The following is a 26,261-nucleotide window of genomic DNA, read 5'->3' on the forward strand; positions in this document are numbered from 1 at the left end:
ACTGTCACAATCATTAATCCACTATGAACTCTGCACTGTACAAAGACTATTTGGAAGATAGAAGCTCTTCTAAAAGTGCACTTTGTGGCATTGTGGTGATTATGAACATTCCAATAAATATGCTAAAGAAAAAAAACAGTCTGGCACACAAATTAATTTCTGTAATGGTTAAATCCCTTTATGATGTTATATATAGTTGAGTCACATAATGAACACTGCCTAGCCACATCTGGGATAGACAGCCGGTGAAAAAATGCAGGAGTCGCGCAGACTTCCAGCATATCCGATAGAAAGTCAGCAAGTTGCCAATATAGCAACTATGACTGTCATGGTACAAAGGCATGATCATCAGCTACTGAGCCAAGGGCAGCGGCATTTCAGAAATAACTGTTCACTGCTGTTGTTAAAGTGGAAGAACAGAACCTTTTCAAAGACCTGATGTGGTTACTGTGGGGCACTGCAAGCCATCAGTGTGAGATGGAAATGTTTGCTGTGAAGGTTGGCGTGGGACAATCCTGCATAAGATCTAGGCCTGACCTCACTTAAAGGAAACCAGAGACTATAAAAAAAAAGTTATACATGCCTGGGGCTTCCTCCAGCTCCATCCGCATGGATCGCTCCCACGCCGCCGTCCTCAGTCTTCTCCAGCTCCGCTACCGGGTCTCGTAACTGCGGCCAGTCTGCGCAAGAGAAGTGCGCTATCAAATCAAAGATAGCTTTATTGGCATGACCAAGATTCATTAAAGGTATTGCCAAAGCAAGGGGAAAAGGGGGACATGGGAGGGGGTGGGGTAGGGGGACAGTGGCTAAGCAGTCTGTGAAAAAATTTTTTAGGTTTACAGTTCCGTTATGCTCCTCTCAGTCTGTGGCATGCTGTGACATAGTGTCACTCTCTACGTATCTCTCTGGCAGCCACCGGAAAGATATGCAGAGAAGGCTTTTCTCTTTTGGCAGCCGCCGGAGAGATACGTATAGAAGGCTTTTCTCTCGTGGCAGCCACCGAAGAGATACGTAGAGAGCGCTCTTCTCTTGTGGCAGCCGCCAGAGAAATACGTAGAGAGTGCTCTTCTCTTGTGGCAGCCGCCAGAGAGATACGTAGAGAGTGCTCTTCTCTTGTGGCAGCTGCTGGAGAGATACATAGAGAGCGCTCTTCTCTTGTGGCAGCCGCCGGAGAGATACGTAGAGAGCGCTCTTCTCTTGTGGCAGCTGCCGGAGAGTTGCGTAGAGAAGGCTTTTCTCTTGTGGCAGCTTCCGGAGAGATACATAGAGAGCGCTCTTCTCTTGTGGCAGCCACCAGAGAGATACGTAGAGAGCGCTGTTTTATTGTGGCAGCCACCAGAGATGATATCTAAAAAGCGCTCTTCTCTTGTGGCAGCTGCCGGAGAGATACATAGAGAGCGCTCTTCTCTTGTGGCAGCCGCCAGAGAGATACGTAGAGAGTGCTCTTCTCTTGTGGCAGCCGCCAGAGAGATGCGTAGAGAAGGCTTTTCTCTTGTGGCAGCCGCCGGAGAGATACATAGAGAGCGCTCTTCTCTTGTGGCAGCCGCCGGAGAGAGATGTAGAGAGCGCTGGTTTATTATGGCAGCCGCCAGAGATGATATGTAAAGAGCGCTCTTCTCTTGTAGCAGCTGCTGGAGAGATACATAGAGAGCGCTCTTCTCTTGTGGCAGCTGCTGGAGAGATACATAAAGAGCGCTCTTCTCTTGTGGCAGCCGCCGGAGAGATACGTAGAGAGCGTTCTTCTCTTGTGGCAGCCGCCAGAGAGATACGTAGAGAAGGCTTTTCTCTTGTGGCAGCTGCCGGAGAAATACATAGAGAGCGCTCTTCTCTTGTGGCAGCCGCCGGAGAGAGATGTAGAGAGCGCTGGTTTATTATGGCAGCCGCCAGAGATGATATGTAAAGAGCGCTCTTCTCTTGTGGCAGCTGCTGGAGAGATACATAGAGAGCGCTCTTCTCTTGTGGCAGCTGCTGGAGAGATACATAGAGAGCGCTCTTCTCTTGTGGCAGCTGCTGGAGAGATACATAGAGAGCGCTCTTCTCTTGTGGCAGCTGCTGGAGAGATACATAGAGAGCGCTCTTCTCTTGTAGCAGCTGCTGGAGAGATACATAGAGAGCGCTCTTCTCTTGTGGCAGCTGCTGGAGAGATACATAGAGAGCGCTCTTCTCTTGTGGCAGCTGCCGGAGAGTTGCGTAGAGAAGGCTTTTCACTTGTGGCAGCCGTTGGAGAGATACGTAGAGAGCGCTCTTCTCTTGTGGCAGCCACCAGAGAGATACGTAGAGAGCGCTGTTTTATTGTGGCAGCCGCCAGAGATGATATCTAAAGAGCGCTCTTCTCTTGTGGCAGCTGCCGGAGAGATACATAGAGAGCGCTCTTCTCTTGTGGCAGCTGCTGGAGAGTTGCGTAGAGAAGGCATTTACGCGTTGCGGCCGGCAATAGCGCTAGTTACAGTCGGGAATGCGGAAAAAGCTATGCGTGGCCAGTCCTGACTGGTAGAAGCCCCAGGTGAGTAAAACTCCATTTTTTTTCCTGGCCTAAAGTTCACTTTAAAGGGAACCTTAACTAAACCTGAAAAAAAAAATAGGTTTCACTTACCTGGGGCCTCCACCAGCTCCCTGCGGACGTACTGTGCCCACGCCGTAACTCACCATCATCTGGTACCCCACCGTGGCTTAGTTTTGTTTTTGGCCACTGATCAGTCACTGAGCAGTGTACCGGCGTGTCTCTGGCAGCACGTGTCCTCGATCGCGCTCCCGTCCCTGTTGTCGTCTTGAGCCTGCACAGTACACATACATACGTAAAACTACACATACGTATTGCGCAGATGCAAGATGTCCACAGGGATGGGAGTGCGATCGAGGACATGCATGGACAGCCGTGCAGGCTCACTGCTGAAAATGAAACTGAGCCACGGTGGGGGACCGGATGATCAGTGAGTGATGGCACAGGACATCTGCAGGGAACTAGTGGAAGCCCCAGGTAAGAAACTTATTTGAAAGCCTATTAAGTGCCCCAAAGTTAAAATACATGATCTATTGACCTTTTACTATCCTGCGTAGTACAACGTGGGCTTGATTGATAGTGGTGCTTCGTGCATGCGTAGTAAGGAGGTCATCCTCTGCACCGTGCGGGGGACTTGGGCTTGCAGCTGTGAATGGAGCTGTGTGGGACAGTCAGCTGCAAGGGGCTGGAGGAAGCCCCAGGTAAGTAAATGGGCTGTATTTAAGTTTGCCTGATGACTCTAATGCTGTGTATAGACGGGTCGATCCGGCGGCTGATTAGCCGCCGGATCGACCCTAGCTGCGTCCGCGCGGATCGATTCCCGCTTGTCCCCGCCGGCGGTCCTTATCAGCCGCTCGATTCCCTGCCATTGTCCGCCGGTGGGAATCGAGTGGGCGTGGGTCGAGCGGCTTTATCAGGCCAGCTGAATATTATCAGCTGGCCGATACACGGTACACAAACGTACTGTGTATCCCCAGCATAAGATTAGGGGGATAGATGGCTCTGCTGGTGTAGTATGGATGAATGGAACAGAGGGGTATGTGAAAAAAAAATCTTGTGGTAAGCTTCAGTATACTTTGCACATATTAGTGGCAGGGACTGCAGCTCTTGTGCAAAATGAAAAAAAGAAGCTTGGAGTTTACCTACAGTATTATCCAGTGTTATGACTAACAGGGCTGTGGAGTCGGTCCAAAAATCCACCGACTCCTCAGTTTAGGATTCCACCGACTCCACGACTCCGACTCCTCTAATTTGCATATTACAATTTTGTTGATTAAAAGTATGTAACATGAAATTTGTCTCTTATCTGCCAACGCTTAGGAATTTTACAAGACAACTGAAGTGAGAAGGATATGTAGACTACTATATTTATTCCCTTTAGACTAAAACTAATCCTTGGTAAGAGTACTTGTAAAAGGTACAAACCGAAACAAAGAACATCTATCAGGCCCTAGGCAATGTAAGTGTGGGTGCATGTAAGAATGATGTGCAGGTACTCTGCAGGGGAATGAGGAGATTGTAAACAGACAACACCTCTGTGTTCAATGTGCACAGCATTCTCAGTGGATTCCCTGCAGCTCTGTGGGGAGTGCATATGTAGAGTATAGTACTACTGTGTAACAAAGTAAACCTGAGACAGATGAAATTAAAGTTTTATACATACCTGGGGCTTCCTCCAGCCGCCTTCAGGATAATCAGTCCCTCGTTGTCCTCCTCCACCACCTGGATCTTCTGCTATGAGTCCAGGTACTTGAGCCAGTCTGGCGTAGTGCGCATGCACACACTCCGCCGCCAGGAGCATACTACACCTGTGCAGCACTATTGCGCAGGTGCAGAATGTTCCTGGCTGTGGGAGCGGCATGCGGCCGGACAGCGCTGACTGGCTGAATTACCAGGACTCCTAGCAGAAGATCCGGGTGGTGGAGGACAGCGAGGGACTGATTAGCCTGAAGGGGGCTGGAGGAAGCCCCAGGTATGTATAAAACTTTACTTTTCATCCGTCTCAGTTACCCTTTAATTTGTAGTCAACAAACCAAATTTTAATAACATATCAAATTATTTGATTTCATCAGCAAAGGGAGTACATACATTTGCATAAATAAGCATCAATGCAGAATTATTTCCATCTCGTTGACTATCTCTATTAGTGACACAGCTACACATCAGGCTTTATTCTTACAGCATAGATGTTATTTAGTATATATAAGAGACTCCTGTGTACACATCCTATATACAGTCACAATCAGATGTGTATATCTTACCTTAAAAATACGGGGACTGCTTTACTGAAGCAGCACAAGTAACTAATTTTGATTGGTTTATTTCATTTTTGTGGACTAAGCACAGCTATTACTGTGTATATATATATATATATATATATATATATATATATATATATATATATATATATATATATACTGTATATATACATTATTTTTAATGACTATTATCTGAGGAATAGAACATTTTATCATATTTTCTATTTTAATTACAGTTACAAATTCATTAGGAGTCGGAGTCGGTGCATTTTTTCCCGACTCCGACTCCAGGCACCCAAAATTGCCCGACTCCACGACTCCGACTCCGCAGCCCTGATGACTAAGCACCACTTGCTTTATGCTGCAACCAACTGAGTTAAAGAGGAACTCCAGTGAAAATAATGTAATAAAAAAAGTGCTTCATTTTTACAATAATTATGTATACATGATTTAGTCAGTGTTTGCTCATTGTAAAATCTTTCCTCTCCCAGATTCACATTCTGACATGGTTTACATGGTGACATTGTTACTGTGGGCAGATTATGTAGCTGGTCTGGCTTTAACAGACAGCTGTAAGCAGCTATTTCCTGTCTGAACATTGTTACATTGTGGCAGTTTGCCCAGAGTACCGTACGGTACCAGAGCCTCTTGTGGGAGGGGTTTCAGCACAAAATCAGTCATACAGCGCCCCCTGATGGTCTGTTTGTGAAAATCATTATTTTTCTCATGTAAAAGTGGGTATCAGCTACTGATTGGGATAAAGTTCAATTCTTGGTCGGAGTTTCTCTTTAACTTGCACAATGGCTGTGACGAAGTATTGCTTGGTGGTGCTGATACTCTTCAGGCAGGTGTGGGGAACTTTACAGGAGAGGGAGCATGTTGTTGGTTTTTATTTAAATATTTAATACCTAGCTGCAGGGAAAGTTAACTCTATGTAAATAAAGCACATTGTGTTATTGCTGTGTGACAGAATTCTGAATTTTGTTTATCTGACAGCAGGATTAAAGATTAGCTTCAATCAAGGGAGAGGAAAAAGTGGTGGTCACTCGATAGGTCACAGCATTGCACCACTGTGGTTTTATCACTTTTTAATAATGTTCTGCTGTAATCTCTTGGAAATCATTCTGCAGTGTATGGATAGAATAGATTTTGACTGGAGAAGAATCTATTGCTTGGGACCATTGTGCAAACGTCTGTTCATAAATGGCCTTCATAACTCTCCAAAATTTGCCCTACAAATAGACTTTTTATACTGTGTAATTTACTGGATCAAGCAGGTGTGAAGAGCTCTTGCAATTTCTTGTTCTAAAGAATTTTCCAGTGATTATTCTTTGATTTAATTCTTAAATTTAACGTAAAGAGGAACTTTACCAAAAAATAGTAGTAGGGAGAAAAAAAAATAAACAAATCCATTACAAAGTGAGAAGATAAAAAGTAGACGAGAGATCAAGAAATGATTACTATTCACCATGTACTTTGTTCATGTTGTCTAAGCCACAATGAGCCTGTAGGTAATCAACTTTACTAATGACAGCCAAGAAAAATTTTTTGACTGCGCCAACTGCCATTCATTATAACCACACCCACCAACAATTAGATTGGCTAAGGTTATTTTTTTTAATAGCTTTACATATGCACAGAGGGAGATACTGGTAGCTTGGCAGTTAGAGTATTTTGTAGTCCTCCAGTATGCTCCAGTCCTAGTATGAATTTTTTGTAAACTGAACTAATGGTATAAAACAAAAGTCAGCATAATGTTCATGTAGTTTAAATAAGTCAACGTAAGAAGATTCCAATAAGTGATGAGCCACTCACTAAATCGCAAACCAGGTCAAAATCCAATTTCCTCCGCCCACATTTTCCTGATCTGTCCTCGCACACCTGTCCAACTTCTCCAATGACCCATTCCCCTCCATAGTCAAACAGGCCACTGTGCTTCCCATTCACCTGACTCCGTGCTGCCATCCAACTACCACCCAATCTCCCTCCTCCCTTTTACCTCGAAAATTCTTGAATACTTGGCCCACCAACGCTTGACCCACTTCCTCAGTTCCAACTCTCTTCTCGATCCTCTGCAATCTGGTTTTCGTCCACACCATTCTACAGCAACAGCCCTCACCAAAGTGGTCAATTACCTTGCCAAAGCCGAAGGTAAATACTCAATTCTTCTCCTCCTGGATCTTTCCTTGGCATTTGACACTGTTGACCACTCCCTCCTCCTCCACTCTGCAGTCAATGGGCATTTAGGACCTAACCTTAGCCTGGATCTCCTCCTACCTCTCCAACCGCCCCTTCACAACATCCTTCAATGGCTCCTCCTCCACATCCATGCCCCTCTCAGTATGTTCCCCAAGGTTCCGTCCTGGGACTTTTACTGTTCTTGCTCTACACTGTCTAAATTGGGAAAATCATCTCCTCCATGGGCTTCAACTACCATCTGCCGATTACACCCATATATACCTCCACACCCCAGATCTCTCCTCCTCCACCATGGACAAGGTCTCCACCTGCCTCACATTCATTTCCTCCTGGATGGCTGCCAGGTCCCTGAAGCTTAATTTGGACAAGACTGAGCTTCTGATATTTCCACCCCACACAGCTGCACCCCTCCCAGATATGCATATCGCTATCGACAACACTACCATCCGCCCTACCTCCCAAGCCCGCTGCCTAGGTGTAAGTTAACCCTGGACTCTGCACTTTCCTTTGCACCCCACATCCAAACTATTGCCCAAGCCTGCAACTTCCACCTCCGCAACATCTCCAGGATCCGCTCCTACCTGTCTCCTGACACCACCAAGCTCCTCATCTATGCCCTTGTCATCTCTCGCCGAGACTTCTGCAATTCTCTTTTGTCTAGCCTTTCCTCTAACCTTATTGCCCTACTTAAATTGGTAATGAATGCGGCAGCCAGACTGATAAACTCTTCTCATCACAGAGCCTCTACAACTTCCCTCTGTGAAGCCCTCCACTGGCTCCCCATCCGCTTCAGGATCAATTTCAAAATTCTGTGCCAAAATTGGCCGACAAATCAGTGCACAGGACCTGCCTGACCTACATCTCAAATCTTGTCCACAGGCACATACCGGCCCACCTCCTTCTGATCCTCCAACAATCTGCACCTGGTGGCACCGTGCATATCTCTCTCCCATACATAAATGCAGGACTTCACGAGGACTGCCCCCACTCTCTGGAACTTGCCCCCACCTTTAACACCTTCAAACAGGCCCTCAAGACACCTTTTCATGCTTGCATACACTCCCTACAGCAGCACCATAATACGTTCTGCTGGGCATCCTCTCAAAAGACGCACCTATTGTCTCTAACCCCATTCTTTAGATTGTGCCTGTGGCAGGGCCCTCCTCCCTAGTGTTTCCAGCTTGATTATGCAATCTTACTCTCGGTTACCCCTCTTGTGGACTAGAACAATTTCTATTTTGACCAATGACACTGAACTACTGTTATCAAATCATTTGCATGATCTTCTTTTGTTGTGAGCTCCTTGTATGTCCGACCTTGTATGTAAATGGTATCATCCTGATTCAAAACTTCGACCTTGTATGTTAACCCATTTATCTATTGTGCAGCGGTGTTTAATATGTTGGTGCTTTATAAAAACAATAAATAATATGTGATGGTACAGTAAAGACAATTTATCCTTTGATGCAATGCTGCCATCAGGCTTGGTTTTTCTTATCCACTCACCATGTAAAGAAACACCTTCTTAATGGGAACTAACCACATGGACCCAGTGAAGTTTTAGAGACGCTGGGTACTCATAGAAGGCAAGATACAGTCAACCATTTAACTGGAAGAAGATCCGGGCTCTGAATTACACATAGAGCACCATTTACTTGCACAAGTGATTGTGGGTGTTAACAGCTGTTGTGTTAGGCACAGTTATAACACTACAGTTGTAATACATCTTACAGTGACCCTAAAGCAAGAGTAGGAATGAAAAAATTAGATCTAGAGCTTGTGAATAGCTCAGAGGCTTCCCCCAACATCCCTGACCCCACCGATTCAGCACTGGGACCCCTTTTATCTGATAACGGTCTTGACGGATATGCTCTTGTGGCAGCTCTCCAGTCTGTGTGTGAGCGTGATCACACTGTGCACACCTCTGTACGGTCTGCTCCTACACCATAGGGCTGTGCTCATACACGGATAGAATCTCGGCTGTGAACAAGAAGAGGGTCCCAGGCAGCAGCAGTGGGGTCAAGGATGATCTGGGAAACTCTTCTCAACACATGGTAACCATACCTTGGGGGGGGGGGGGGGGGGGGCTTTAGTAGGTCCAACGAGAAGGGGTGTAATACAGGGGAGCAGCCCCAGTGAAAGCAGGGGCCCCCAACTATTTCTTCACTCCCTAATAAAGGGAGTACATCCTTAAGATCAGGTGATTTTGTGGCTACATGTGTTCTGGGTGTGAAGATTATGATGCCCACCCTTGTTTTGTGACCCTTGCAAGATGAGCCCCAAGGCTGCAAGGGTCACAAGGGGTTAGTAAGGGATAACATGGGAGGGGGATCAAAGTGTTGTTGGGGGATGGGGGGGTGGGGTGGTTTATAGTTACTTCCCTGCCCAGGAGGTATTTCAATTTGTAAATAGTAGTACATTTTGAGATAAAAAGGTAAATCATAACTAAGCAAGCCTATATCAGCATGTATAGTTATTTAAAAGCATGAAAGAATATCTGAAAAGCATTTATACCTAATTATGGTGTACTCCTAAATAGAGATGGCCCAAACGGTTCCTGGCGAACTTCCGTGGTTCGCAATCGTGGAGAACTGCAAACTTTTCCAGAAGTTCGGTTCGCCCTCATAGTGCATCATGAGGGTCAACTTTGACCCTCTACACAGTCAGCAGGCATATTGTAGCCAATTAGGCTACACTCCATCCTGGAGCCCCACCCCCCCTTATAAAAAGCAGGCAGCATCAGGCATTGGACTCACTCGTGTGTCTGCATTAATTAGAGAAGGGAAAGCTGCTGCAGGCTCTCATAGGGAAAGCTTAGTTAGGCTCTTGTAGGCTTGTTAGCTTGCTCTTTGCTGATTTTTATTGCTAAAAAAGCACCCCTCAACAGCTCTTTTGAGAGCTAATCTTGTGATCTATTATTATTATTTTTTTTGTGTGTCCCACTGACATTTGTGTTGCATAGACAGCCTTGGTAATTCCTACTATGTGTGCCACTGCCAGGCCCAGCACATTCAGTGACTACCTGTGTGTGTGACAGGTGCACATTGTAATACCCATTATTGCATATACCTACTACCTGTTGTTCACTTCAGTGCACCCACCTACCTACGTGAGCGCATGCAGTGTCACTGTGCCTGTCCGGTACCTGTCTGTGTGTGACAGGTGCACATTGTAATACCCATCACTGCAAATACCTACCTCTTGTTCACTTCAGTCAGTGCACCCACCTACCTACGTGAGTGCACGCAGTGTCACTGTGCCTGTCCGGTACCTGTCTGTGTGTTACAGGTGCACATTGTAATACCTATCACTGCAAATACCTACCTGTTGTTCACTTCAGTGCACCCACCTACCTACGTGAGCGCATGTAGTGTCACTGTGCCTGTCCGGTACCTGTCTGTGTGTGACAGGTGCACATTGTAATACCCATCACTGCATATATCTACTACCTGTTGTTCACTTCAGTGCACCCACCTACCTATGTGATCACAGGCAGTGTCACTGTGCCTGACCGGTACCTGTCTGTGTGTGACAGGAGCACATTGTAATACCCATCACTGCGTATACCTACTACCTGTTGAGTGTCTCGGGGGGGGGGGGGGGGGGGGGGAGTAACGATAATAAGGTCGTTGCTTCATTGTGGACAGACCAAATTTGATCAGCTGGACAGTCACTGTTTTGTCATTCCTCTACCTCAGCCTGGCGTCCATATGGGCTGGAAAGCCGCCATCTCCTGCACTCTCGTCATGGTGCGCACCAGTCCAGCACGGCTGTCACTACACAAACAGCTTTTTGCATGTCACTGCATACCTTTCACTGTATCTGTAACTGCACTTTGTATTATACCTGGCAGTCAGTGCATACCTTTCACTTGAATGGATGGCAGACTTGCCCTCCATAACAGATTCTCGTTACAGGTAGTAAAGTCGATCAGTGTCATATACAGCAGGGCCTAGAAAGTCCTCCTGTATTGTTATTTTTGGTCACTACCTCGGGACGTGCATGCCATGCCTGCTGCCTTCCTTGGATGTGTGGTAGCCGTTCTTGCTCCTTTGCCCACAGCGTGCCTGCTGCCTTCCTTGGATGTGTGGTGGTGGTAGCCATTCCTTAGACTCCCACTCCGGACCGGAATCGAACCAGGAATCCCTGGCCATTACCCGTGGTCACCATGCTACTGAGAAAGTACCATCGAACGTTTCACACAGTTGAATGAATGGCAGACTTGCCATCCATAACAGATTCTCGTTAAAGGCAAGTGGTGTCATATCTGGCACACAGTGCTGGGTCAAGGGTCCATCTGACCACAGATGCCTGATCTGCAAAGCACGGTCAGGGCAGGTACATACTTATACAGCAAATGGGTCCTTACTTGGATGTGTGGTGGTGGTAGCCGGTTCTCAGGCTCCCACTCTGGACCGGAATTGAACCCTGATTCCCCGGCCATTACCCGTGGTCACTCACAATGGCAGACTTGCCCTCCATAACCGATTCTTGTTACAGGTACTGAACAGCCAGCAGAAAATGTAATTTAAAAAAAAATAGACGTAAACTTTAACAATGGTAGAGAAAGAACAATCGAAAGTTGATAAGGCAGTCAGACATTACCTAATATCACTGAGGAAGAGCAATCTCGCCATGGTGCGCACCAGTCCAGCATGGCCGTCACTACACAAACAGCTGTTTGCGGTGCGTTATACAGTGAGTTTGGTGTGTCAGTGTGAAGCAGTACTCTAATTACACTCCCTGATTGATGTATACACATGCAAGATGTTTTAAAGCACTTTAGGCCTGCAATTTAGCATTCAATGTGATTTCTGCCCTTAAAACACTGCTTTGTGTCAAATCCAGATTTTTCCCTGGGACTTTTGGCGTCTATCCCACTCCGCCATGCCCCCCTCCAGGTGTTAGACCCCTTGAAACATCTTTTCCATCACTTTTGTGGCCAGCATAAGTGTTTCTAATTTTCAAAGTTTGCCTCCCCATTGAAGTCTATTGCGGTTCGCGAGAGTTCATGCGAACCGAACTTCCGCGGAAGTTCGCAAACCCGGTTCGCGAACCGAAAATCGGAGGTTCGGGCCATCCTACTATCTCTACTCCTAAAACAAAACACACACACAGTGATACATGCTATAATATGGAAATAGGAACACCTATAATGATGCTGAGAAACACTGAAGTGGGTAACTAACTGTTTACAGTGATTTTCGTAGTTGTATTGGTTTTTAGATTAATTTTTGATTTGATAACACGTTTACAGTTTTGTTATTTGCAGCAACACTATTTGTTTAATCTTTTTTTATTCCATTCAGTATCTAGATTGTTAATATCACGGCAAACAACATGCCTATTATAAATAGTTGGTTTGGAATTGGAGAAGGGAGGGGGACAAAAAGATGAGCCTTGAGCTTGATCCCATGTGGTCCTCAGTAGCGTCTGGAGAGTGGAGAGAGAGGAGGATGGAGTGGGAGGGTTTATGGCAGGAGAGGCTGTAGTACTAGTGTATATGGGGACATTGGGACAGGGAGGAGGAGGCACACGTGCAGAGGAGGGGCGATGTGACAAGAGGGAGTATTAGAGATCCGGGATAATGGAGGAGTGCGTGTAGAGAAGGTGGGCTGCGTGGAGAGGAAGGGTTAATCTGCGAGCTGTCCTCCGGCAACTTCCAGCGCTCCTCCAAGGTATTTGTCATCGTTGCTGCTATGTTATTCTTGTGTGTGCCTCGCTATGGAGGAGCAGCCAGCATCCTCTGACTCTTATATCTGTGTGCCTATTGTGAACGAGCTGCCCCATCATCCGCTGTATTCTTCTTCTGTGTTGTTGTTTTGCAGCCACTCCCTGTGCATCTCTATCTGCGTACCCTTCTATGTTCCCCCATCATTCATACATCTCATGTGACAGCGAGAAATAAAACAAATTACAGAGTGTCTCCATTCAGAGCGGCACAAACGTCCCCTGACAGTGACACCGTGCCACTCATTCTATAAAAGTATCCACTAGACTTGCCTTATTGTGCTGTAAATGTGTAGATGTGTAGACAATGCTTATGTTTCTTACATTGCAGACTTGTATTAGTCCTATGTGGCAGAGTAGCTTATATTTTTACTTTCATTTTACATTTGATCTTGTGAATTGCAAGACATCCAATTACATAATATTTTGTGACACAATACTTGCTCTGTGCTAAAGTCCGCTCATTTGATATGTTTTAAAAATATTTGTATTATTTTAATAGTTCCAACACTTGACTCAGTTTACTGTTAATACTTGCTAGTTATTTATTTTATACATTTATATAGAGACATTAATCTTTGCAGTTCCTGTTCTCAGCAAACACCTGCCAAGCATTCAGATAGATGAATCATCTAACAACAGAGTATATGTCAAAGGACACACCAAAGACACTCACATCCAAGACTATGAAAGTGATGAAGCTCACTGATAATTAAAGACAAGAATAATATACATCATTTCATTACTTGCCTTACTTAGATTGGTGACACAGCAAGGTAAAATAGATTTCTGACTTGCAATATTTCCAGAGACACTTTGCTACTATACTGTTGTACTTTACACTCAGTCAGTTGCGTTGTCAACAGATTTCAATGCAAAGTAGCCGAAAAGTCACACCGCATGTTACTGTTGTGATGTGACTATACAGTGAGCTATACAGTGCAATGAAAGTATGCATCACTGCTACTGTAAACGCACACGTTACCCGGTTAACACACAGCATGTGCATTACTGTCAGAGCCCGCCGCACTGCATTTGATGTGGAAGCCCCATAGGAATATCATTAAATAGCATTGCAATGCTTTGATATTGTCCATTGACTCAGTGTGAGAGGGCTAAACTAACGATGAAAAACAAAGATCACAGGAGCAATCAGAGACCTCCTACAGAGTCTCCTATTAAGGACAAAAAAGAGGTAATATTCATTTGTGTGCTTCTTTGTAGGGCTGTGCAGCATGCTGACAAAGCTGCACAGCCCTCTATTGTGAAGAATGGCCTGGTCACTAGAGGGATGTAAGCCTGAGGTCCTGAAGTGGTTAAAGTAACTTACTCATCCTTTTGCAAGCTATAGTTCTTTTTAGTGTGGGTTATTGCACAGGTTCAGGTATCAGGGATAGGCAGGGTTCACCCTCTGTTTAAAGGAAACCAGAGCTGGTATAAATAAAACATTTTATACATACCTGAGGCTTACTCCAGCCCCATACGCATGGATCCGCTCCCACACCGCTGTCCTCAGTCTTCTGCAGCGCCAATACTGGGTCCCCGCACTTCCGTCAGTCGGGCCAGTCTACGCAGAAGAAGTGTGCCCTCTAAGTATCTCTCCAGCGGCTGCGCACTTCACTTACTTCAGACTGGCTCCGACTGATGGAAGTGCGGGGACCCAGTTCCCGAAGCTGTGGGAAGATTGAGGAGGCGGCGTGGGAGCTATTCGAGCGGATGGGGCTGGAGGAAGCCCTAGGTATGTATAAAATGTTTTATTTATACCAGCTCTGGTACGCAGGGCCACATTTACCATAAGGCACTGTAGGCATGTGCCTACAGGCACCTTATGGAAAGGCGGCTCACTAACCTCTCCGAGTGCCTCCCTCCCCCCTTCCCTATGCAGAGTCCTGATGAGAGTGTAAATGAGAGGTTAATCACTCAGCATTTCACTAATGAGATCTCCCTTCAGATAGGGCACCTCTAGCTCCTTATTACTGAGGTTACTCTAGCTAACTTGGGGGCACATCTAGCTACCTCTAGGCACCTGTAGCTATCTATGATGGACAAGGGAAGTAAGAAAGAAGTGACAGCTGGGGCAGCCAGCACACATGTGGTGCGACCGGTGGGTGTCTGTCGGTTCCTGGAGGGCGAAGTCTAAGGTGCCAGGACATCTGTGCCTATAGGCCCCTCTGAGTTAAACACGGGCCTGCTGGTACACTTTAAGTTGGTGCGCAAATCTATGCACAACTAATACCAATCAATGGGTGGAATGGAACATCTCACATTACTTGTACTTTTTTTGTTTATGTTGTATGCGTGGAAAAAAGTTTGGGCAGCCTGCTGCACTCTGAGGCCTGGAACCCACTGGAGCGATTTTGTGAGCGCTTAGGGAGCGATTCAAACCGCTAGCGATTTCCCTAAACGCTCAGCTAATGTTAATGGATGGGCCAAATTCCACTGGAGCGATTGCGTTTACCAAAACACAAAATGCAGGACATGCTGCATCTTTAGCGTTAGCAGTTAGCATTTCTGCAATGTAAATTAAATAAAAGCTGACCTAATCGCTGGTCAAAACCTACATAGAGCGATTTAGTTAGCGTTTTGCTTGTCTGAAACGCTACCCAGAAGGCCTTGTGCTTCCCAGAAGGCCTTAAAAAACAGTCTCCTACTTCCTGGTGACGTCTGCTGGATGGTCGGAAGGGCTACAGAGCTGCGGGCTCTGTACACAGAATACATCACTCCAAAAATACTGTGGGTTATGTGTGCTTCATACAGATACAAAGTTGTATTTGAAGTTGTTTTTCTCAAAAAAATATAAGAAAAAGGTGCCAAACATTAAAAAAGCAAAAAGAAAATAAAAGTTAAGTAAACTACCACTATTGTTTCTGTGTGAGTACTTATTAGTATTATTATCATTATTTATTGTTTGAAGTATCTGATGCTGCCACTCATACAGGTGTGTAGTCCCCTTTAAAAGCTCAAAAAATCCAACACATTGGCTAAATTTGGTTAAAAATTTTTTTGGGAAGTAACCAATCATATTGCTAGTCGCTATAAATCACAAAACGCTATGCACTTTTTGCAAAACGCTCACCAAAATGCCAGAAAACGCTGATGAAATTGCTAACAAACCGCTCACAGAAAACGCTAGCGATTGTGACTGCGTTTTGTAGTGGGTTCCAGGCCTGAAGGTGGCCACTACCTTAAAAAAAAAAAAAAAAAGTGGCCACTAATGATACAATTTGCCGAACGATCCTCTATGAATGATTCTTCGTATGAACAATCGAAAATGATTGTTTGAGACCACTAATGGACAAAAATCTCCTAACCAATCCGATGAGATTGATGAAATCGAACCGAAAACCAGATTGATGTCATTAATTTGATCGGATAGGAGATTTTTGTCTGTTAGTGGTCCCAAACGATCATTTCTGATCATTCATACGAAGAATCGGTCATAATCGATTGTCCAGCAAATCGTGTCATTAGTGACCACCTTAACCACTTGATGACCCACCCTTTACCCCCCCTTAAGGACCAGCGCTGTTTTGAGTGATCTGTGCTGGGTGGGCTGTGCAGCCCCCAGCACAGATCAGGTTGCAGGCAGAGCGATCAGATTGCCCCCCTTTTTTCCCCCCTATGGGGATGATGTGCAGGGGGGGTCTGATCTCTCCTGCCTGCCTGGGTGTTGCGGGGGGAGCACCTCAAAGCCCCCCTCCGTGGCGAAATTCTCCCCCTCCCTCTCCTACCTGGCCCCCCCGGCGATCGAGGCTGCACAGGACGCTATCCGTCCTGTGCAGCCAGTGACGGGACGTCCCCTGTCACATGGCGGCCATCCCCGGCCGCTGATTGGCCGGGGATCGCCGATCTGCCTTACAGCGCTGCTGCGCGGCAGCGCCGTACAATGTAAACAAAGCGGATTATTTCCGCTTGTGTTTACATTTAGCCTGCGAGCCGCCATCGGCGGCCCGCAGGCTATTCACGGAGCCCCCCGCCGTGATTTGACAGGAAGCAGCCGCTCGCGCGAGCGGCTGCTTCCTAATTAATCAGCCTGCAGCTGGCGACGCAGTACTGCTTCGCTGGTCCTGCAGCTGCCACTTTGCCGACGCACGGTATAAGCGTGCGGTCGGCAAGTGGTTAAAGGATACCCGAAGAGACATGATGAGATAGACGTGTATGTACAGTGCCTAGCACTCAAATAACTATACTGTTACTGTTCATTTTTTTCTTTCTCTGCCTGAAAGAGTTAAATATCAGGTATGTAAGTGGCTGACTCAGTCCTGACTCAGACAGGAAGTGACTACAGTGTGACCCTCGCTGATAAGAAATTCCCCTTTGTATCTCTTTCTTGCTCTCAGAAGCCATTTTCTGCTAGGAAAGTGTTTTATAGTTGGAATTTCTTATCAGTGAGGGTCACACTGTAGTCACTTCCTGTCTGAGGCCTGGTGCACACCAAAAAACGCTAGCAGATCCGCAAAATGCTAGCAGATTTTGAAACGCTTTTTCTTCTTTTTCTGTAGCGTTTCAGCTAGCATTTTGCGGTTTTGTGAAGCGTTTTTGGTGTAGTAGATTTCATGTATTGTTACAGTAAAGCTGTTACTGAACAGCTACTGTAACAAAAAACGCCTGGCAAACCGCTCTGAAGTGCCGTTTTTCAGAGCGGTTTGCGTTTTTCCTATACTTAACATTGAAGCAGTAACGCATCCGCAATCCAAAATCTGCAGCAGCCCGGGAGTATGCGTTTCTGCAAAACGCCTCCCGCTCTGGTGTGCACCAGCCCATTGAAATACATTAACCTAGCGGATCTGCACCCGCAAGCGGATCGCAAACCGCAGCAGAACCGCTCTGGTGTGCACTAGGCCTGAGTCAGGACTGAGTCAGCCACTTACATACCTGATATTTTCAATTTTTTAACTCTTTCAGGCAGAGAAAGAAAAAAAGGAACACAGCATAGTTATTGGTATGCTAGGCACTGTACATACACATGTCTATCTCATCATGTCACATGTCACTTCGGGTATCCTTAGGGTGAGATTGGCTTACAGTGATCACGGGGTCAGGAGCCAATGCAATCGGCTCCTGACCGTCTCCCAGAGCTCAGCCATCATACCGATTGGCGGCAGGTGGAGTGGGCAGCAGTGGCGAGAGAGCAGTCGGCAGTAGTGGTGAATCTGTGTGGCTGGCTAATTGAAATCTATGCCCTGGCAGGTATAACAGCTCCCAAACAGGGCGAAGATTTCAATTAGCGCAATCTGGAAGCGGTTAAAGATGAACTCGGGTAAGGAAAACTGATTTTACAATTCGGTATTGTGTAGTTTGTGATAAACAGAACAATATTACTCCTAAAATAGCTGCAGTTTATAATTAGGGAGGGTTCAGATTTGCAGGGATCGGGTGCAATTTGCCTGTGTTATTCAGTGGGATTAGCTATTCTGTCTAACTGTGTGTGAGTTGTAATGGAGATGAAAGCTGGTGTGGGAAAATGATGCACATCTTACCTGCATGCTGCAAATGTGATCCATCTCTTTGGCTAGGTTCACAGTGGGTGTGGCATTCCATATCAAAGCAGGAACACAAAGGAACGGAAAAGAGACTCTGCACGCTGCATGAGCGCTGCGTTGCATACAGTGAAGCATACAGTCAATGAAAATTATGCTTCACAGTTGTCACTGTTAATGCACTCGCTTTAATAATGCACTGCATGCTGTGTGTTGGGATTCTGTAGGCTGTTAGATCATCCCACATCGGATGCTCTGTGAACGTAGCATAGCAGAGTTATCCTTTGATAAATGTAACTTTTGAGTCCATATTAATTGAAAAACAAGAGCCATGAGATTCCTAATGTTTGTGTGGATGTGATGTGCAGCCCACTGCAGGAGATAATAGGTTTGCAACCTAACCTCATAATATACTGTATATGTTTACCCCTGAAGTATTGAGTGCTGTATGTATAGGCCTGCTTGTCAGCCTGAACACTGTATATACACGGCACTCATATTCACCCCAACAATATCCATCATGGACTCTGCCTCTATGTTTTGTGTGGGTTCTGTAGCTGCCATGAGGGCAGACAGTGAGTGCTGTGCTAGTGATGTGATCAGCACAATCACAATGATCATCACATGGGCAGTGAGAGAACAGCTGTTGTTGGTCTGTTCTATCATTAGTACTGGCAACAGTGTCTGTGTCTCTGCATATTAGAAATGCTAATGTGTTAAAGCAGACCTGAACTCAGAACTACCTCTCTGCTCTATAAGATAAACAACAGCATAATGACCTTTCAAGAAAAACATTTCTTTGTTACAGCTTATACAAATCCTGCAATAAATCTGCAGTTTGTCTACTTCTTGCTTTCATGGAAGCAGACATATTGTTAACATCCTGTATTTACCAATTAGCTCCCTGCTGTGGCAGTCAGCTGACACAGCTGAGAGATCAAATTACCATTTGTGATTAGTCACAGATAAGGGGGAATTAGATAAGGTTAATTCTCTAAATACATACAGGGTGCATATAAAAATGATAATAGAATATTAGAAAAACAATGATAACATGTAACCAGTCAATACTGAATAAAAAAGTGATAACACATCAATCATAAATACGGCAATAATAAATGACAAGAATAACAAGGAAATAATAATAAGTACCCCTTAACTGTCCTTTTAAAACAAATGTTTTATATGTGGGGATAAATGATTTGAAACGAAGCTCTGTCCATAAGAATTATGATAGAAACTACCTTTTCAATTGATTTAAATGATATCATTGAAAATATGATCTTTCACTAAAAATCAAACCAGTAAAATAAACCTGAGGCCCCGTTCGCACTGCACGCGTTTCCAGCCGCGTTTTGGGAACGTGTGCAGGAGGCCGACACGCACGACATCAGACAGTGCATAAAGTGCACTGTCTGATGTTCATACTGCATGCGTTCCGGACCTGTGCGGTCCGGGAACGCATGCTGTATGCATTTTTTACAGAAACGTCAGTGAATGGGATCAGCCACGCAACGCATACAAACGCGGATGGCGTGCGTTTGTATGCGTTGCGTTCCGACCGCACAGCCGTCCACGTTTGTAATGTGAACAGGGCCTGAGAGGAATTTTCTTTTTAATATATACTTACCTTGGTGTTCTAGAGCAGGGCTTCCCAACCCTGTCCTCAAGTACCACCAACAGTGCATTTCTTGCAGAAAACCACAACCATTCACAAGTGAGGTAATCAGTGTCTCAGCAGAGCTTATTAACTACATCTGTGGATTTCCAAAAAACATGGACTGTTGGAGGTACTTGAGGACAGGGTTGGGAAGCCCTAGTCTACAGACTCTTCAGGCCCCCTCCAAGCTACTTGTTTAGTCCAACCATCCCTCTGTCTTGCTGCTGAATGTCCCAATTGAAATTTCAGTTGCATGCCCTCTCTATACTCACTCCCGAGTGGCTGTGTGTCACAGCCATCACTGGGAGCTTCCCGGCATGTACAGTTCCTAAGCCATGGGCTCAAGAGAGTACCATTAGTGCCATCAACATGGCCGAATTTCAGGCAAGGCCACAAAGGCCATGGCCTAGGGCACCAAGGAAGCAAAGGGAGGGCTGCGGGCTGGCACACTCATGCAGTCAAGCTGCCAAATATGTTAACTGCAGCAGTTGGGCAAGTGTCTGGAACTCAGAGGATGAAGGGACAACAAACATGGGCAGCTTATTGTCTGTAGGCCAGATTTATCAAAGCATTACCGTTTTTTCTTCTTGAAGAGTAAGTGTCAGGCTGCAAAAGCTAATTTAAACCTCTATTCTCCTGTGTTAAACAGTTTAGAAGGAAGCCAAAAAGGCAATACTGAAGTTAAAAATCTCTCTTACTTTGATGTTTGCTGAACAGCAAGGCTCTGTATTCCCAAGCTCCTAAGGAGGTCGGCAGGACGCATAACAGATACTGCAAAGCATTCTGGGGCTGCTTCTTCTCCCCACTGCACTACCTTGGGTCCTCCCCCTTCATTTCCCTATCCTGCCCTAAAGCTACTTTCACAGTGGGAAGTTACAGGCTCATGTTACAGCAGCTTGTAACTTGCAGCCCAGCTAAAATCAATGTGCTGTTCACAGGGCACATGTTCCGTTAGAGTATACTGCATGCGTCCGCTATTGTTCCTAGCCACATGGCTAATTAATATTCACTGCATGAGTCCGCTATTGTTCCTAGCCACATGGCTAATTAATATTCATTGCACAGTAGTGTTGTCCGGATCATGAACCATTAGGATCTTTGATCCTGATCTTTTTTGTGAGTCGAATCATCAGGAAGCAGGGTAAGGGAGGATATTACACCACAATTGGCTTCATACAAGACAGACAAACATGGAACCTGCCATGAGCTGTCAGGAGCATCATTCTCTTCAAATACTATATAAAAATTCTGTGAAATCCAAACGCGGACAGTGAAATGCATATGTAATGTAAGTACAGCCAATATTTAGCTACTGATATATGTGTTTTTTTCTCTGAGACCCTATACCTAACACCTCCTCTTTAAACTGTTCTAACCAGCAGGGAGAATAGTTCTGCATGATAATAAGAACTTTCTTAAATTCTAGGTAATAGTGGCAGTTTAGCATGAATTTCTAGAGCTGCACTACAGTTAAGAAAAGTGTAAATCCATTCCTAAACTGCTGCAGATTAAAAAGTGCTTAATAGCAGTTCTACAGATAGTGCAGCAGTGCAGGCTAGACATGATTTGGAGGAGCTCCTCCCTCCTGCTGAATTCCTCCTCAGAGCCTGCCAGTATCAATACAGCAGATGTACTGGTTACCTCAGCAACGGCAATTCCCCCCACACACTGCACTGTCTAAAATACCTTCCTAGCTCATCTTATTTTACAACAATTTAACCTATTGAGGATTTCAGGGCTAAACCCCCCCTAGTGACCAGGCCATTTTTAGTAAAAAAGGCCACTGCAGCTTTAAGGCCAAGCTGCAGGGCCGCACAACATAGCAGACAAGTGATTCCCCCCGCCCTTTTCTCCCCACCAACAGAGCTCTGATCGCTCCCCCCATGTTTATTTTTGTTCGTGTCTTTAAAAAAAAAAAAAAGCTGTTTCTTTAACCATTTGCTGTCCCTATGACGTGAAAATAAGTCTCTGCACTCTCCTTCCTACAAAATCTTAGATAACGCTGTTTATTTATTTCTGACCTAATAACATCACTACAGAGTTGTAAAATAATGACAGCAAACCCCTCTCCTCCTTCCAGGGAATACATTATCAAGACAAATGAACTGTTTAAATAAACAGGAGGGATAGACAAATAAAATGTGTGGGTTTCATGTACAATATAACTGTTTACATTAAAGCTATAATGTATAAAAGTGGATAAACGGTGTATTTTTCACTTTTTTCCTTATTTTCCTTTTAAAATGCGTAGAAAATAAGGTCATTGCTAATAACAAATATCAGCCACAAAAAGCCTTAGTTGTCCTGAAAAAAAAATATATATAGATCATTTAGTTGTGATAATTATTGATAAAGTTATTGCCAAAGTAATCACAGCTGAGCTGAACTGTGAAAATCACCAGGGTAGTGAAGTGGTTAAACCCCTTCCCTCCCTCCCTCCCTCCCCCCAGCTAGCCAATATGGCGATCAGCTCTCATAGGCTTCACCCTATGAGAGCCGATCGCTCTCTTGTCCCCCAGGGGGACAGCCGTGTCGCTCGGCTGTCCCCAGTGCAGCGCTGCTGCTGATCGCAGCGCTGCACCATGTAAATAGAAACAGTCTCCCGAGCGGCAATAGCTGCTCGGAGACTGAAGGCGGGGTGGAGCTCCGCCCTCAAGCAGGAGATGCGCGCGCAGCCTGCGCGCGATCTCCTGCAAAACAGAGCACCAGAACTTTACGCCAATCAGCGTTAGATGGTCCTGGGGCTGCCGCCGCGGCCACGCCCGTCGGTGTGACACAGTCGGCAAGAGGTTAAGAAGGAATTTGCACTATCTAGTGATTTCTTAAAGTGTAACTGTCGGGCATAAAAAAAAAATCAATTCTTTATTTTTAACTGGTAAACAAGTAATAAGGAGGCTAACCAGGCAATCCAAACGTTAAAATCACTATTACTTTTCTTGTTGATAAAGGATCATTCCCCAGTTTACCTGACTCTTATTTGGTACACATAAAGGAAATTGTAGGGCATGCTGGGTTGTCCTTTTTTACTTCTCTACCTCCCCTTAGACTTAACTAATGCAGCTTGATTGGATGAAGCCTCTTTCCCTCCTGTTTTCCCCTCCCAAACCTCTGCTCCTCTCTGATTGGCCAATATATCTCATGCTGAGACAATGCACTTTCTATAGTGAAGGGCGGTCAAATCGGGCATAGAGCGATCGGCTCTCATAGGGTGAAGCCTATGAGAGCTGATCGCCATATTGGCTGGCTGGGGGGAGGGAGGGAGGGAGGGAGGGAAGGGGTTTAACCACTTCACTACCCGGGTGATTTTCACAGTTCAGCTCAGCTGAGATAGTATGGCTGACAGCTCCTCTTTAAGATGCTGACAGTTCTGCACAGATTTCTAAAATCCTACCAATTTTTGTCCCAGACACTCTTGATAAATGTCCCCCTGTGACCTTATCTGTCACTCATCATCACCGTCGGCCACTCTCGAGGCTTCGGAAGAAGCATGTTAAGTGCGATATGGCTGTCAGCCTCTGTTTAGTGCCCAGGGTCCCAGCATCCACTGTACCGTCTCTGCCTACAGATGCAAGGTAGAATGAAGCATGCTTATTTGATTTTGGCTGGTAGGACTGTAGTATGCAGTGTGTATTATTCTGACATATCTTGCGTCACTTGTGATTGTCCAATTAAACCACGGTTATTGTCAGCAGTGGCGGTTAAGCTGTCTCCACAATATAAAATATATGATAGAGGCCATTTTGCTCACTTTTTACCACAAGAACGATTGTACTTTTTTTGAACAAAAGATATTTCTGTCAGAAACCCTAATGGTAATCAGCTGAACAACGGGTGAGTGTGGCAATGTGGCATCTCTGCCTGCTGACCCTCCAGTAGGCACTGCACGGTTTGTGCAGACATTGCTCTGCTGTGTTTATGGGATAGTCTGGGATCAAGTCCCCTTTTCACAACTTTCCTTACAACTATGCTGTTTGTATCCTGAGCATCAGTTTCTAGGTTCCTAACTGCTTTACACTAAACTGTAGCAGTACAATTCATGGCTATTCTTAGCAGTGAAAGTGTGAGTCTCTATTGATGTGGTGATATCATGTTAATAATAGTCCCAGCGTCACCCTTGTGTTGGGTGAAGCCAGGATACTTTCTAATGTCCCCAGACCGCAGGCTATCTGATATCACTAAATCATTTAGCTGAACAGATCATGTTTGTGGGTTTGTTCCATCACTGGTGGCTGGATGGTGTAATGGTTAAGGGCTCTGCCTCTGACGCAGGAGACCTGGGTTCGAATCTCGGCTCTACCTGTTCAGTAAGCCAGCACCTATTCAGTAGGAGACCTTGGGCAAGTCTCCCTAACACTGCTACTGCCAATAGAGCGCGTCCTAGTGGCTGCAGCTCTGGCGCTTTGAGTCCGCCAGGAGAAAAGCGCAATATAAATGTTACTTGTCTTGTCTTGTCTTGTCTTGTCATATGTTAGGAGGGTGAGACAGGCTGTATTCTGTTTACATGTATAGTAAATATGCAGAAGCAGATGTGTATGCAACTAACAGTACTGTATATTTATGAAATAAATGGCCAGCATGCTAATATTTCATTTATGTTATGTTTTTTTTTTCTCCCAATAGTTAAATAGCAAGACAATAAAGGCTATAACTAGTGATCACTGTTTGTCCACATGACTTTCCTGGAACATTGTCATTGTATCTTCATTGTAATGCCGTCAAATGATCCTTTGTTAAGTGCTGATCAGTTATTCAGCTTTTATGATAGGCAATGGAGCCATGCCTCAGAGGATGACAACAGACTATTCTATTATCAGTATAGAACAGCAGGAGGGTACAGGGAGGTCTCTTCTAATGTGTTCCCTTAAGCTGGCCATACACTAGGTCGATTACCCGCTGATCGACAGCAGATTCGATCACTGGGATCGAATCTGCTGTCACATCGTTCACGCTCAACGCTAAATTTCGATCTATTTCGTCCCGAAATAGATCGATCCCGTCGATCGCTCCATGCAGGAAATTACCGTCGATCACCCGCGGGTAGGAAGCGCATCGCTAGCGGCGTACGATCAACGCAGGTATACATTACCTGAAGCTGGCTCCCGGCATCTTCTCCACATCACCTCCCGGCTTCCGGCTGGCATCTTCTCCGCATCACCTTCTGCATCACGACATCCGGCGGCATCCGTGTATAACTTCCTGTGTCACTGCAGTGACAGCAGAAGTACAAATAGAGGGCGCGCTATTTGAACTTCTGCTGTCACTGGAGTGACGGAAAGTTATACGCGGATGTCGTGATGCAGAAGGTGATGTGGAGAAGATGCCCGGGACCAGGCTTCAGATAATGTATGCGGGGGGGACAGGTGACAGTGGCAGCTCAGCAGATGGTGAATCGGTTACAGGCTGAAATCGATTCACAATCTGTTTGCAGTAAAGGCAGCCATACGATCCCTCTCTGATCAGATTCGATCAGAGAGGGCTCTATCTGTTGGTCGAATCTGATGGCAAATCGACCAGTGAATGGCTACCTTTATTCTTCCTGTTCACTACCAAATTAGCAATACATCAGACCTTGTTTCCATTCACCATCCTAATGGAACAATAGCAATCATATTCCCAACTAGTTCAGACAACTGTTGCCAGATTACAGTTCTCAGGCCTGATCTCTGCATACACATGCATGATTTAGGGCTTCTTTGCACTATAGCATTGTAGATGTGCTGTGCATGCCTATGTGTTGCATTTTTAATGGCTTTATGTTTTTGTTGCATGTGCATTTTTTCTTGAGTTTCCATGCATTTAAAGTGGACCTGAACTCTTGCACAGAAGGAAAACAGAAATGCACCCTGTATGTATTTCGAGAGTTTAGCCTGTCCAATTCCCCCTCATCTGTGACCTTTCACCAAGATCCACTTACCATAGATTATCTAGATCTAACACTGTTTATAGACTCCAATACCATTAAAACAAAGACTTTTTTCAAAGCAGTAGATGCCAATAATTATATACATTTTGACAGTTTCCACCACCGTCCCTGGACTATCAACACCCCATATAGCCAGTTTAAAAGAATACACAAAAATTGCACAGACCCCACAGACTACCAGACACAATCCGAAATCCTAACCAAAAATTTTTTAGCCCGAAAATACCCGAAAAAATTGATTAAAGATGCTAAATTCCGTGCCAAAAAACCCCGTAATTCACTATCGGACACCATCGATCCAGCCAAATCCAATATACCCAGATTCATTACACGCTACAACGCCCAACACTCACAGATTAGATCGTTTCTCAGGAACAGATGGGAAATTCTATTACAAGACCCGTACCTCCGACCAACCATCCCACCAACCCCGGCCATTACCTTCAGACGAGCACCCAATTTGCGTAACCTTTTAGCACCGAGCCGACTAAAATTACCCACAGAAATTGGA

The 26,261-nt window shown here is 45.3% G+C and overlaps 1 protein-coding gene across 1 annotated transcript in view; it reads left to right on the plus strand.

Annotated features, from left to right (window-relative positions):
- Positions 1-12,466: 12,466 nt before the first annotated feature.
- The window catches only part of CCDC28B (coiled-coil domain containing 28B), a 50,536-nt gene continuing 36,741 nt past the window's right edge, over positions 12,467-26,261 (plus strand). The window contains exon 1 of the mRNA XM_068265397.1: positions 12,467-12,635. The gene's annotated coding sequence lies outside the window, so the exon portion shown is untranslated. The remainder of the gene's footprint in view (positions 12,636-26,261) is intronic.

The sequence above is a fragment of the Hyperolius riggenbachi genome, chromosome 2 (assembly GCF_040937935.1).
Source record: "Hyperolius riggenbachi isolate aHypRig1 chromosome 2, aHypRig1.pri, whole genome shotgun sequence".
Classification (NCBI taxonomy): domain Eukaryota; kingdom Metazoa; phylum Chordata; class Amphibia; order Anura; family Hyperoliidae; genus Hyperolius; species Hyperolius riggenbachi.